This window comes from Engystomops pustulosus, chromosome 10 (genome assembly GCF_040894005.1).
Source record: "Engystomops pustulosus chromosome 10, aEngPut4.maternal, whole genome shotgun sequence".
Taxonomy (NCBI): Eukaryota; Metazoa; Chordata; class Amphibia; order Anura; family Leptodactylidae; genus Engystomops; species Engystomops pustulosus.
The window spans coordinates 100,816,822-100,831,517 of record NC_092420.1 but is presented as its reverse complement, the minus strand read 5'-3'; the positions used below and the strand labels follow the sequence as shown (position 1 = coordinate 100,831,517).

The 14,696-nt window shown below is 48.5% G+C and overlaps 1 long non-coding RNA gene across 1 annotated transcript in view; it reads left to right on the top strand.

Annotated features, from left to right (window-relative positions):
* The window catches only part of LOC140105029 (uncharacterized), a 56,549-nt gene extending 42,578 nt beyond the window's left edge, over positions 1-13,971 (top strand). Inside the window, exon 3 of the long non-coding RNA XR_011850478.1 lies at positions 13,883-13,971. This is a non-coding gene — a long non-coding RNA (uncharacterized lncRNA). The remainder of the gene's footprint in view (positions 1-13,882) is intronic.
* The last annotated feature ends 725 nt before the right edge of the window (positions 13,972-14,696 follow it).

The following is a 14,696-nucleotide window of genomic DNA, read 5'->3' as shown; positions in this document are numbered from 1 at the left end:
GTGACATCGCTGTGTGTATTATCCCTGTACTGTGACATAGCTGTGTGTATTATCCCTGTACTGTGACATCACTGTGTGTATTATCCCTGTACTGTGACATCGCTGTGTGTATTATCCCTGTACTGTGACATCACTGTGTGTATTATCCCTGTACTGTGACATCACTGTGTGTATTATCTCTGTACTGTGACATCACTGTGTGTATTATCTCTGTACTGTGACATCACTGTGTGTATTATCCCTGTCCTGTGACATCACTGTGTGTATTATCTCTGTACTGTGACATCACTGTGTGTATTATCTCTGTACTGTGACATCACTGTGTGTATTATCTCTGTACTGTGACATCACTGTGTGTATTATCCCTGTCCTGTGACATCACTGTGTGTATTATCTCTGTACTGTGACATCACTGTGTGTATTATCCCTGTACTGTGACATCGCTGTGTGTATTATCCCTGTACTGTGACATCACTGTGTGTATTATCTCTTTACTGTGACATCACTGTGTGTATTATCCCTGTACTGTGACATCACTACTGCCCAGACCTGACTACTGCCTCCTCCATCAGTCCTGTTAGTGATGTCACAGGCAGAGTAGATCTAGTCTGGGTTTTCCTCTATGATATCAGTAATTATCATCTTTGCAGCTTATTTTACCAGTAATTTGCATGTTGCTCCCGGCCACCACATCAATTACATTGGAGCTTCCGCTCGTTACACTCACTCTTCTGGGGGATGTGACATATCTGGGCCTCACTCAGGATTAAGCTGTGGCCCCGACACGTAGAGCGGTGATAGAAATAGCTCGTCCCAATATAACTGCAGAAATCGTGTTACATGAGGAGGAAGCCGGGTGTAACCCATGTGATGTGACTGCGGATACATGGACCACGTGTATGGCCACCAGTGGTGACTGCGGATACATGAACCACGTGTATGGCCACCAGTGGTGACTGCGGATACATGGACCACGTGTATGACCACCAGCGGTGACTGCGGATACATGGACCACGTGTATGACCACCAGTGGTGACTGCAGATACATGGACCACGTGTATGGCCACCAGTGGTGACTGCAGATACATGGACCACGTGTATGGCCACCAGTGGTGACTGCGGATACATGGACCACGTGTATGGCCACCAGTGGTGACTGCGGATACATGGACTACGTGTATGACCACCAGTGGTGACTGCGGATACATGGACCACGTGTATGGCCACCAGTGGTGACTGCGGATACATGGACCACGTGTATGACCACCAGCGGTGACTGCGGATACATGGACCACGTGTATGACCACCAGTGGTGACTGCAGATACATGGACCACGTGTATGGCCACCAGTGGTGACTGCAGATACATGGACCACGTGTATGGCCACCAGTGGTGACTGCGGATACATGAACCACGTGTATGGCCACCAGTGGTGACTGCGGATACATGGACCACGTGTATGGCCACCAGTGGTGACTGCGGATACATGAACCACGTGTATGGCCACCAGTGGTGACTGCGGATACATGGACCACGTGTATGACCACCAGCGGTGACTGCGGATACATGGACCACGTGTATGACCACCAGTGGTGACTGCAGATACATGGACCACGTGTATGGCCACCAGTGGTGACTGCAGATACATGGACCACGTGTATGGCCACCAGTGGTGACTGCGGATACATGGACCACGTGTATGGCCACCAGTGGTGACTGCGGATACATGGACTACGTGTATGACCACCAGTGGTGACTGCGGATACATGGACCACGTGTATGGCCACCAGTGGTGACTGCGGATACATGGACCACGTGTATGACCACCAGCGGTGACTGCGGATACATGGACCACGTGTATGACCACCAGTGGTGACTGCAGATACATGGACCACGTGTATGGCCACCAGTGGTGACTGCAGATACATGGACCACGTGTATGGCCACCAGTGGTGACTGCAGATACATGGACCACGTGTATGGCCACCAAGGGTGACTGCAGATACATGGACCACGTGTATGGCCACCAGTGGTGACTGCGGATACATGGACCACGTGTATGGCCACCAGTGGTGACTGCGGATACATGGACTACGTGTATGGCCACCAGTGGTGACTGCGGATACATGGACCACGTGTATAGCCACCAGTGGTGACTGCGGATACATGGACCACGTGTATGGCCACCAGTGGTGACTGCGGATACATGGACTACGTGTATGGCCACCAGTGGTGACTGCGGATACATGGACCACGTGTATGGCCACCAGTGGTGACTGCGGATACATGGACCACGTGTATAGCCACCAGTGGTGACTGCAGATACATGGACCACGTGTATGGCCACCAGTGGTGACTGCAGATACATGGACCACGTGTATGGCCACCAGTGGTGACTGTGGATACATGGACCACGTGTATGACCACCAGTGGTGACTGCGGATATATGGACTACGTGTATGGCCACCAGTGGTGACTGCGGATACATGGACTACGTGTATGACCACCAGTAGTGACTGCGGATACATGGACCACGTGTATGGCCACCAGTGGTGACCGCGGATACATGGACTACGTGTATGACCACCAGTGGTGACTGCGGATACATGGACCACGTGTATGACCACCAGGGGTCACTGCAGATACATGGACCACGTGTATGGCCACCAGTGGTGACTGCGGATACATGGACTACGTGTATGACCACCAGGGGTGACTGCGGATACATGGACCACGTGTATGACCACCAGTGGTGACTGCGGATACATGGACCACGTGTATGAGCACCAGTGGTGACTGCGGATACATGGACTATGTGTATGACCACCAGGGGTGACTGCGGATCCTTGGACCACGTGTATGACCACCAGGGGTGACTGCAGATACATGGACCACGTGTACGGCCACCAGCGGTGACTGCAGATACATGGACCACGTGTATGGCCACCAGTGGTCACTGCGGATACATGGACCACGTGTATGGCCACCAGTGGTGACTGCAGGGTGGCTGTCCTTTAGAGCAAGGTGCCAGTCCTTCAAGCACAGGGTTGAGGTCCTTCAGAGCAAGGTGGAAGTCCATCCCAGCAGGGTGGATCTCCTTAATAGCAGACTGGCGGTCCTTTAGCGCAAAGCACAGGTCCTCCAGCAAAGAGCTGATCCTCCAACACAGACTCATGTCCCTCCTCAAGCGCTTCATCCCCTGGAGACATTGGGGCAGATTTACTTACCCGGCCCATTCGCGATTCGGCGCGTTCTGTGTGGAGGATTCGCAGTGCACTGGAGTTCACCAAGCCGGGACGAGTGCAGGTAAGCGCCGCAGCGGTTTTTCCGAATCCGCAAGGTTTTCGTACAGCCAGGCCCCCTGATTTCCGTCGCGTGCACGCCGCCGCCGATGCGCCACAATCCGATCGCGTGCGCCAAAAACCCGGGGCAATTCAGGGAAAAACTGAAAAATTCAGGTAACCCGCCGTAAAAACGCTATTTGGGCCCTTAGTAAACGACCCCCAGTTTATTTACATGTCACCATAGTAGAGGAATGCCCCATTGGCCCCTGATCCCTCCGGCCCCCTGGGATTTGTGGAGCCGATGGCCAATCATCCCCTGGATAATTCTCTGTAATAATAAGATCGGGTCCTCGTATCTACAGGATATTTGCAAAATTAGCAAATTCTCAAAAACTTGTGGCAGCAATCTTCATGTTTAATGCAATCAATAAAATCTCTGCAAGGAATAACGGAATGTTTTAATTATCCGGCGCCATAAAACCTCCTCGCGCCTCCGTTACCCCACATCATGGGTCCAAATCATTTGGCAATCCTCTGCCGGAGAATTGGGTAGTAAAGTCCATAAGGAAATCCTCCGAGGTCCCCAGCACCCAGACCCATTAAACCGCCGGCTCAGCACAGTTACTGAAGAAATAATGACCTGTGTTGTGTCCCCGCGTTGTGCGGTAATATGAGATTATTGGCGCGCGGGGTGGATATTTATAAGCAGCGCGATACCTCTCCGCCAGCCTGTCAGGGTGATAACGGCTCCTCCGATGATAATTAGCTATAAAATTGAATAACTGAGTGAACGGCTCGGGCTAAAAGTGCATATTCATATTGGAATGTGGAGATTAATTGTTATCTCATCTCACTGTCACCAGTGACATTAAAGAGGTATTAAACGCCCGCACCGCGCAATTCCCAAATAGCTGAGTATTAGCAAAACAGCTCTGACAAGATAAAACTGCGAGACTTGTGATATGTCCCCAGGAAAGTAACAGTGAGTGCAGGGAAACTGTGCCGACATGTAATACTGTAATTGTCCTGTAGTGGCCGCTAAAGGTGAGATATATTAGTATAAGGGTGGAGCTAAAGGACCTACATAAAAAGAGGTCACATCCAGGATTATTAAATATACACGGAAACACATGCAAACCCCTGTTAAATACCTGTCAAATCTGCGCAAATCCAGAAAACCGCAAACAGTCCAACTAAAGAATTTACCTTTAGTAAATGAGCCACCCAGGCCTCTGAATGCTCCATAGGCCCACTCCGCATAGGAGAGACCGGCCAACCCGGGCCAATGGATGGAAGCGCCCACCCGGTTGTAATCCTGATGGAATTCAACCGACTCAAACCCACCCCCAGATCCCGACTTGGGCAATCCCTGAGGGCCAGGGGCTTCTGGAAATGGGTCAACAGAACGCTTTTGTCAAGGACTTTCCTTGACATTGTCCTGATCTCCCACATTCCCAGACCCCACCGGCGAATCACCTTCAGAACCGGGGTAGCGTAAGCTGGAAGATGCCCATGCGGTGTACGGAGATCCTTCACTTGTCCTCCTGTCTCCCATTCCTGGAAGAAAGGCCTAAACCATCCCCTGCAGGAGTATACCCACGGAGGAGCCCATCCCCTACAGGAGTATACCCACGGAGGAGCCCATCCCCTGCAGGAGTATACCCCCGGAGGAGCCTATCCCCTACAGGAGTATACCCACGGAGGAGCCCATCCCCTGCAGGAGTATACCCACGGAGGAGCCCATCCCCTACAGGAGTATACCCACGGAGGAGCCCATCCCCTGCAGGAGTATACCCACGGAGGAGCCCTCTCTTTCCAGAGGTTTGCTACATTGATCTTAAGAAAGGTATTCACTAGGAACACCACAGGGTTGACCATACACAACCCTCCTTGTCTCCTCGTGCGGTAAGTAACCTCCCTCTCCATAAGGTTCAGCCTATTCCCCCATTGAATCTGATGAAGCGCTCAGCACGAGCGTGAAACACGCCATTCCATTTAATGTTTTAATTCTTTTATATTTTATTGCCATAAATTGGCTTAAATAAAAGAAACTTTTTGAGCAAGCCAGCACCGATTCCTTTACAAACGTTCCAAATAGGAGAGCAACGCACCCCTCCTGGATGATATCCATTTATACTTCAAGTTACTGCATATGGACCTTTGGGGAGCCAGCAGCGGAACAAGGCAGCGGCATTGAGTCTCATACCAAGCATCAATAGGAGTTGTGCCCTACCTGCACAACTCCAAAAGATGAGTGTATCACTACATCACAATAAATCCAAATATAACGAGGGTAACACACTATAGGAGCGCTCTTTTGTCTCTCCTTGTCTCCCCTACATCTCTATTCCCCCATAACAGGCTGGAAGAACAGACCGTAGACCCGAGTCCAGAGGGGTTCTGGCAACATGCACACACTGCCCAGATATATCAGCAATGGGAGCAGGTAGGTTTTGTTCAGATTAACCCTTTCCCTGAGGGTCAAAGACCAACCCTTCCACTGGTCCACCCTCTGAGTGGCGATCTTAAGCCTGCTGTCCCAGTTTTGCATGGGGTAAACCCCCTGGCCAAATTCGATGCCGAGAACTTTGGCAGAGTCTTGGGGCCCTGGAAGAGTGTCCGGGAGATCAAAGCCTGGACCTCCCTCTCCCAGCCAGAGACTCTCACATTTATCCCGGTTGATCTTGGACCCAGAAGCCTCTGAGTAGCGGTCAACCTCTCACATCACCCATTGCGCCTCCCCTCTCGAGGACACAAAAACGGTGACATCATCAGCATACGCTACCACCCTTAGAGTGGCTTCCGGTGCTGCCCGATCCATCCCGACTCCCACCAACGGGCCACGATCAACCCTCCTAAGGAATGGGTCAATCGCGAACACGTACAGTAGTGGGCTCAGAGGACAACCCTGGCGAACACCAGACCCGACCTCAAAAGAGCGGCCAATCCAACCGTTCACAAGCGGGAAACTCTCTGCCCCTGCATACAAAACTTTCAGCCAATTGACAAACTCCCCTGGCAGGCCATACCTCAGAAGGACAGACCAGAGGTACTCGTGGTCAACCCGATCAAACGCTTTTGCCTGATCCAAGGACAGCAAGTACCCCTTCCAGTTACCAGCCCTGCCCTGCTCCACTGCCTCCCGGACACAAAGCACAGCACTAAAGGTACTGCGGCCTGGAACAGAGCAGTGCTGGGTCCCCGAAAGGAGCTGGGGCGCAAACTGCACCAGCCGATTAAACAGCACCTTTGCCAAAACCTTTCTGTCCGTATTGAGAAGCGCTATGGGACGCCAGTTCTCAATATGAGATCGGTCCTTACCCTTTGACAGGATGATCAGGGCAGACCTCCTCATTGACTTCGGCAGAGCGCCCGAGGAAAGACACTCATTGAATACCTCAGTCAAGAGGGGAACCAAGGCGTCCTTAAAGGTCTTATAAAACTCAGATGTTAAGCCATCCGGGCCCGGCGATTTCTTGAGGGCGAGCCCTTCAATCGCCCGGCTGACTTCCTCTTCCCTGATCATCTCTGTCAGAACATCAAGAGAGGGGTCTACTCCTGGCTCAGGGACAGTTTCTGCCAGGAAAGCCGACATCACATCCCGATCTAGATCCTTCCTGCCCAAGAGGTGCGAATAGAAGGATCTGACGACCTCCAGAATCCCTGATCTGGACCTTTTCAGGGATCCCGTACTGTCAACCAGTCCCGTGACAACTTTACCATTCACTGACATCTTGCAGTTTCTGTAAGGGTCGGGCGAGCGGTATTTCCCGTAATCCCTCTCAAAAACCAAAGATGCGTGTCTATCGTACTGACACCTCTTCAGCAAGGATTTCACTCTGGAGATGTCCTCACGACTACCTCCAGTCGAGACGAGATGCTCGAGTTTCCTCCTCAGGCCCTGATACAGGCGGTACCTGCCCAGGCTCCTGAGGCTCGAGAGCTGGCGGAAGAATCTCGCCACCCTCTTCTTGCGCATCTCCCACCACTCTGACTTACTGCTACAAAGGCCCAGCAAAGGTACCTGGCTCTCAAGAAAGTCCTCAAAGGATTGTCTGATCTCCGCTTCTTCCAGGAGAGACGAATTGAGCTTCCAGTAGCCTCTTCCCATCCGGGGGGTCTCTGTAACATTCAGAGAAAACAAAATTAGACAGTGGTCGGAGAACTCCACCTCAACAACAGAAACTGGTGAAGAAATGGCTTCCTCCTTTAAATAAAACCTGTCTATTCTAGACCTGCAGCTACCCCTATAATAGGTGAACCCCGCGTGGCCTGGGGTGTGCCGGATGTGGACATCCACCAGGCGAGCCTCACTGGCTATGCTATTAAGAGCGACGCTATCATAAGTCAGCTTGTCTCTGGAACCTCCCCTATCCTGGGACCTCGTGACAGCATTGAAGTCCCCTCCAAAGACCACCTGCCGACTTGTAAAAAGGTAGGGCTTGATCCTCATAAATAGACACTTCCTGTCCCACTTGGACTGGGGACCATAGATGTTAATTAGGCGAAGTTCTTGTCCCTTCATGATGACATCCAGGATCAGGCACCTCCCCATTTCTAACTGAATAACTCGTCGGCATTCTACCGGTGCGGTAAAAAGGACCGCCACTCCGCTATACGGCTCGGCCGCAAGAGACCAATAGGAAGGCCCGTGTCTCCATTCCCTCTTAGCTTTAAACACGGCCGCCAAATCTGGCAGCCTGGTCTCCTGCAAAAATAAAATGTCGGCTTCAACACGGCCGAGAAAATCAAAGGCCGCAAATCTAGCCGCATCAGACTTAATGCTGGCGACATTAATGGACGCCAGCGTCAACGGAGTGGGTGCCGCCATCATGAGTGATTGAGTTAGACACATTCTTCTTTCCACCAACCTTTCCCTCTCTTTTTTTACACTGTAATGTCCATATTAGCTCGTCCTCGTCTCCTGACTCCAGGTCAGCCTCCCATTCTGAGGATAAAGCATCCCCAGAGGAAGACTCAGCATCTCCTGGAAGCCCTCCCGCCCTCTCCGGAACCTCACCCTCAACCTTCGTGACATTGTCAAAGGCTTGGAACCGGTTGCAAAGACCAACCAGAGGGGAATCAGTTTTACCTTCCTTAGGCCTCTGAGTCAGGGTGAGAGAAGATTGTAAATCTCCCATACTTTTCTTTTTCCTTGCGCACTGCCGGGGGCAGTGACCCGTGACTCCCCCACCTCCCTGTCTCTTTGGCGTCTCTCCTGACGCCTCCGTCATGATGGCGTCTCTCTTTTGAGACTATATTGTCAATGTGATGCTACTGGGGCAGATTTACTTACCTGGTCCTGTCGTGATCCCGCGGTGCGTTGTCCAATGAGGATTCGGATCTGCCGCAATTCGCCTGAGTTACTGCAGGTGTCGCTCCTGCGCCAAGATCCGCCGGAATTCCCGCTGCATGTGAGTGCCTGATCTTGCGACATAATTCCTTTCTTAAATTCCGCAGTTTGTCCGAATCCGTCCGATGGCCCGCCCCTGATTTTTGTCGCATGCAAGCAAAAATCCAGGGGCAATTCACTGCAAACAGAAATCATCAGGAAACAAGTAAATGAGCCCCACTGTGTACATACATGGCCTCGGGTGTCCTGCAATCATCACCCATAAATATCTTTCACATATAGAATATACAATCGCCATTATTATAATATCCTTAAAGATGAGATCATACTTAATACTTTATATAACCTGCCCCATTTTGCGCCTCCTGCGGGTCAATGAGGATAACCTCTTGCATTTATGCACATGACCCACAGCACCGGCTGCTCATACCCAATGTCTTGTCTGCACCTACCAGCAGAATATTAACCATAAAACTCATGTGATCATAAAGGAAACATCAGACAAAGGCTTGTATCTCCTCACAGGCTAAATTGCATTTTTATGGATGGGTCATATACCTCAATTTATTAAGTAAATCGCCAGAGAAATAAGTGCAAGAAGAGACACTTAAGTCACTTAATTACCTTGATTAAGATTCTGTAGTCCGTCCGCACCGGTCTAATCAAGTACATTGCAAAATCGCTGAAAAGCCATATTCAGGGATATGTGTCTTGTTCTGTAGATGGAATATGTCCAGTGAGTTTAAGAGGTGGCTTCATCTCCCCCGTCATCCAAAAAGAAGCCAAATGATGGAAAGTGCTCTTTAATAGGCGAAGTGTAAATTACACAGGACAAATTAGCTACATTAGTCAAATTTCTAATCGATGGCCATAAAGCCCATCGCTCACGCGGTGGATATAGGACAAACAGGCGGAATATAGACATTAAAGGTTTTACAGAGCATGAATCACAGATGAGGAGACAATGAGCTGTGACTCTCCTTCATGTTGTGTCTCAGTATTTGTCTCCCAGACTGGAAACGTGGATGAAAAATCAAGTATTCTGAAGTTGGATGTTACTGTAAGGATCATCCCACATGACGAGGTTGGAATGATAGGAGCCGCACAATTCTAAGAACTGGAAAAATTCTCCATCACCCTCTGAAAGAGGACATTTCACAACTTCCATCAACAGCAGCTCCATTGTCATGACCTCCACCATCTCTCACCTTCTCCATCAACACCAGCTCCATTGTCATCACCTCCACCATCTCTCACCTTCTCTATCAACACCAGCTCCATTGTCATCACCTCCAGCATCTCTCACCTTCTTCATCAACACCAGCTCCATTGTCATCACCTCCAGCATCTCTCACCTTCTTCATCAACACCAGCTCAATTGTCATCACCTCCACCATCTCTCATCTTTTTCATCAACACCAGCTCCATTGTCATCACATCCACCATCTCTCATCTTTTTCATCAACACCAGCTCCATTGTCATCACCTCCACCATCTCTCACCTTCTTCATCAACACCAGCTCAATTGTCATCACCTCCACCATCTCTCATCTTTTTCATCAACACCAGCTCCATTGTCATCACATCCACCATCTCTCATCTTTTTCATCAACACCAGCTCCATTGTCATCACCTCCACCATCTCTCATCTTTTTCATCAACACCAGCTCCATTGTCATCACCTCCACCATCTCTCACCTTCTCCATCAACACCAGCTCCATTGTCATCACCTCCACAATCTCTCATCTTTTTCATCAACACCAGCTCCATTGTCATCACCTCCAGCATCTCTCACCTTCTCCATCAACACCAGCTCCATTGTCATCACCTCCACCATCTCTCACCTTCTCCATCAACACCAGCTCCATTGTCATCACCTCCACCATCTCTCACCTTCTCTATCAACACCAGCTCCATTGTCATCACCTCCACCATCTCTCACCTTCTCCATCAACATAAGCTCCATTGTCATCATCTCCACCATCTCTCACCTTCTCCATCAACATCAGCTCCATTGTCATCACCTCCACCATCTCTCATCTCCTCCATGAACACCACCTCCATTGTCATCACCTCCACCATCTCTCACCTTCTCTATCAACACCAGCTCCATTGTCATCACCTCCACCATCTCTCACCTTCTCCATCAACATAAGCTCCATTGTCATCATCTCCACCATCTCTCACCTTCTCCATGAACACCACCTCCATTGTCATCACCTCCACCATCTCTCACCTTCTTCATTAACACCAGCACCATTGTCATCACCTCCACCATCTCTCACCTTCTCCATCAACACCAGCCCCATTGTCATCACCTCCACCATCTCTCACCTTCTCCATCAACACCAGCCCCATTGTCATCATCTCCACCATCTCTCTCTCCTCCATCAACACCAGCTCCATTGTCATCATCTCCACCATCTCTCATCTCCTCCATCAACACCAGCTCCATTGTCATCATCTCCACCATCTCTCATCTCCTCCATCAACACAAGCTCCATTGTCATCACCTCCACCATCTCTCACCTTCTCCATCAACACCAGCTCCATTGTCATCACCTCCACCATCTCTCACCTTCTCCATCAACACCAGCTCCATTGTCATCACCTCCAGCATCTCTCACCTTCTCCATCAATACCAGCTCCATTGTCATCACCTCCACCATCTCTCACCTTCTCCATCAACACCAGCTCCATTGTCATCACCTTCACCATCTCTCATCTTCTCTATCAACACCAGCTCCATTGTCATCATCACCTCCACCATCTCTCATATTCTACATTAACACCAGCTCCATTGTCATCACCTCCACCATCTCTCACCTTCTCCATCAACACCAGCTCCATTGTCATCACCTCCACCATCTCTCACCTCCTCCATCAACACCAGCTCAATTGTCATCACCTCCAGCATCTCTCACCTTCTCCATCAACACCAGCTCCATTGTCATCACCTCCACCATCTCTCACCTTCTCCATCAACACCAGCTCCATTGTCATCACCTCCACCATCTCTCATATTCTACATTAACACCAGCTCCATTGTCATCACCTCCACCATCTCTCACCTTCTCTATCAACACCAGCTCCATTGTCATCACCTCCACCATCTCTCACCTTCTCCATCAACACCAGCTCCATTGTCATCACCTCCACCATCTCTCACCTTCTCCATCAACATCAGCTCCATTGTCATCCCCTCCAGCATCTCTCACCTTCTCCATCAACACCAGCTCCATTGTCATCACCTCCAGCATCTCTCACCTTCTCCATCAACACCAGCTCCATTGTCATCACCTCCACCATCTCTCATCATCTTTTATGAGGTGCTGCTCCTCTGGTTCCAGCATAGTTGGAATTTTCTCTAAAGTCCTCACAATTCCATAGTCGTCATTGTCCTTCTTTTCAGATCTCTGGCATCAGATGAGTAGAGCCAGGTTGTCTGCTCCGGCCCAGGCAGTAGAGAGCATACTTAGTATATGGTGGACTTGGCCTGGAGCAGATGACCGAACACTACACTTCTCACAGTAAGAACCAAAAATATTGACATAATGTAACATCTGCGCCTGTAAAGTACAGCTAATGATGTGCTGAGGATGTGATCTTGTTCTTAGGATTTGTTCTGTCCTTGCTAGTCTGAACACTGCTTTACTCCTTTCCTGTCTTTCTTAATATATTTCCACCATCTGTCACTTGTGGATTTTCTCTGAGTTGTGTCTGAGATGGACAGAATCTTCCTCCACTCGCACTTCTTCCCTCTAATCTGCTTTGTCTGGACGTCAGCAAGCTGATCCAATCCTATTGTGGACGAGGCTTCAGACATCTCATAAAATGTTTTTTACCTGTGCTTGCTATAAATCTTATTGGACCATTTATCTTGACTTCTGTACTTTGGATTCCTCGACCCGTTATTTTGTCCATCCTTTTTGTAATTGATTGTGTACTGCATTATCCTGTTGGTTCTGACCCGTATATGTTGACTACTCTTCTATGTTTGTATTGTCCAGTCTTTGTCTCAGTCTTTGTCCCTTCCTCTGTCACTTTATATATTTTGTAATAAAGTGACTTTCCTGAGCGGATTCTGAACGGGTCAGATTTATTCATTATTAGTGATGAGCGAACCCATGAAATTTCGGGTTTGGTCAAATCAGAGAAACATCCGTGGTTGGTCCTGGCACTGGTTACAGGGGTTTAAAGTCGCCGCCAGCATGTTAGTGAAGCTGTGCGACACTATTTTGGAGAGGGTCCACCCTAAAAGTCCAGCAATCTGCATCTCAAGGTGTTTACTGGCTGGAGGAGGGCGGATTAACCTGAAAACCAATAGTGCTGGCGACAAGGGGGGTGGATTAACCTGAACAGTTTGGGGCCGCACAACACTATTCAGAAAATCATGAAAATAATGCAAATAAAATGTGTAGTAGCCCCCGACATCACGTACATTTACAGCTGCGGGGGAGGAGTGAGCTGATTTTGTGGGGTATAGGGACCTTCCTTTGATTATACTATAGAGAACACATCAGATTTATTAATAATAAAGACAATATCATGTAAATGGAGAAGATCATTTATGCTGTTGCCATTCGGTTCATGCGATGTCCTCCCGACGGGAATCAGAGGGTGCCCCTGGACTGATGGATGATATTTTAGGCGGAAGGGGTTAAAGGATATTCTGCACTTCATAAGGAGGAGGTTTGCTGTGGAGCACTTTCCTCCTCCCCTTTGTTCCTGTATATAAGAGAGAATGAGTCTCCTCCTCCCTATCTCTGGGCTGCGGCACACACAAGCAGCAGTCCCAACCTTCCTCCCTCCCTAATTTATTGTTTTGTATTACTGTGGAAATAATGGAGCTCTGAGATTGCTGCTTGCTCGTCTGGCCGACTTGCCATCTGGGAGTCCAGATGGGCATAGTGCAGTCCCCAGCCGTTTTTTCACTCCGGATGGAGAGTTCACTTACAAGTGCCGACTGTTTTGATAATTTATGCGTTTTGGTTAATTGTTAAAATAATATTTGTATAAAAGCTGTGACCGGTTTTTCCACCACCCAACATAAGCCTCAGTCTTTAAAGTTTTTTCACGTATCTAAGAATAAAGATCTTATGGGTTTATTATAATATGAAGAAGGGAAAAGTCCCGGGTTGTGCCATATCTTGAGGTGGGATGGGTTAGCATTCCACCAGTCTAAGCAAGAGCAGCAGCAGAGCTTTATGTTGTGGATTAATAAACATTCTCTGATTGTTGCAGTGTAATGTAATAACACTATAGGAAGTTATAACGTAATAACAGCAATCACTGTATATGGAGAGGCTTCCAGCGCAGCCAACGGAACGGATTTAAAGGGACAGATTTTACCTTCAATATTCTATCATTTGCAGATTTAATAAAAAAAATTCATTTAGAAATAAATTGAAGCTTTATGCTTTGTGTTTATGTTGTGTAAGAAAGTGACTTTTCAGGCTCAGTTTTTTTTTTATTTCGAGGATGGGATTGACAATGAAAAGATCTGTATAATGAAATGGTGGTAGATAAAACATTCGGCATCCAATCAGATGACAGGGCTCGCTACACTTTCGGGATGTTCTGATCTTTCAGGAAGCAGTGACCTCGGATTTTACAAGTAAAACCCCCATTAGGGCAGAAATATATTTTACATGTGAGAGGCCAAGGAAAGTATGTGACCCCCCCAGTCAGTAACACAACAAAAGTGAAGTCATATAAAAGTCATGTAACCAACGTCTTCCCTCGTCTATATTTGTAATTTACATAAAGCAAAAAAAGGCGAGTTATAAAGCAAACAGCCCGGAATATCTGAAACATATAAAACATCTGAAATCCAGATAGTAATTTCTTCATTAAAAATGCACTCGAGTCGAATGCCTTGTGTAGTTTAACGGCGTGAAATCGCAGATTTAATTTCCAGTGGAAACAATCAAGATTCCTATCCTCCATCTCTGAATGTAATAACCATGAAATAGCTTAACAGAAGTGAAATGCAGAAGCTCATAAATCTATGAACCAAAAACACTAAACAAGTAAGCAAAACAGCGCATGAAATACA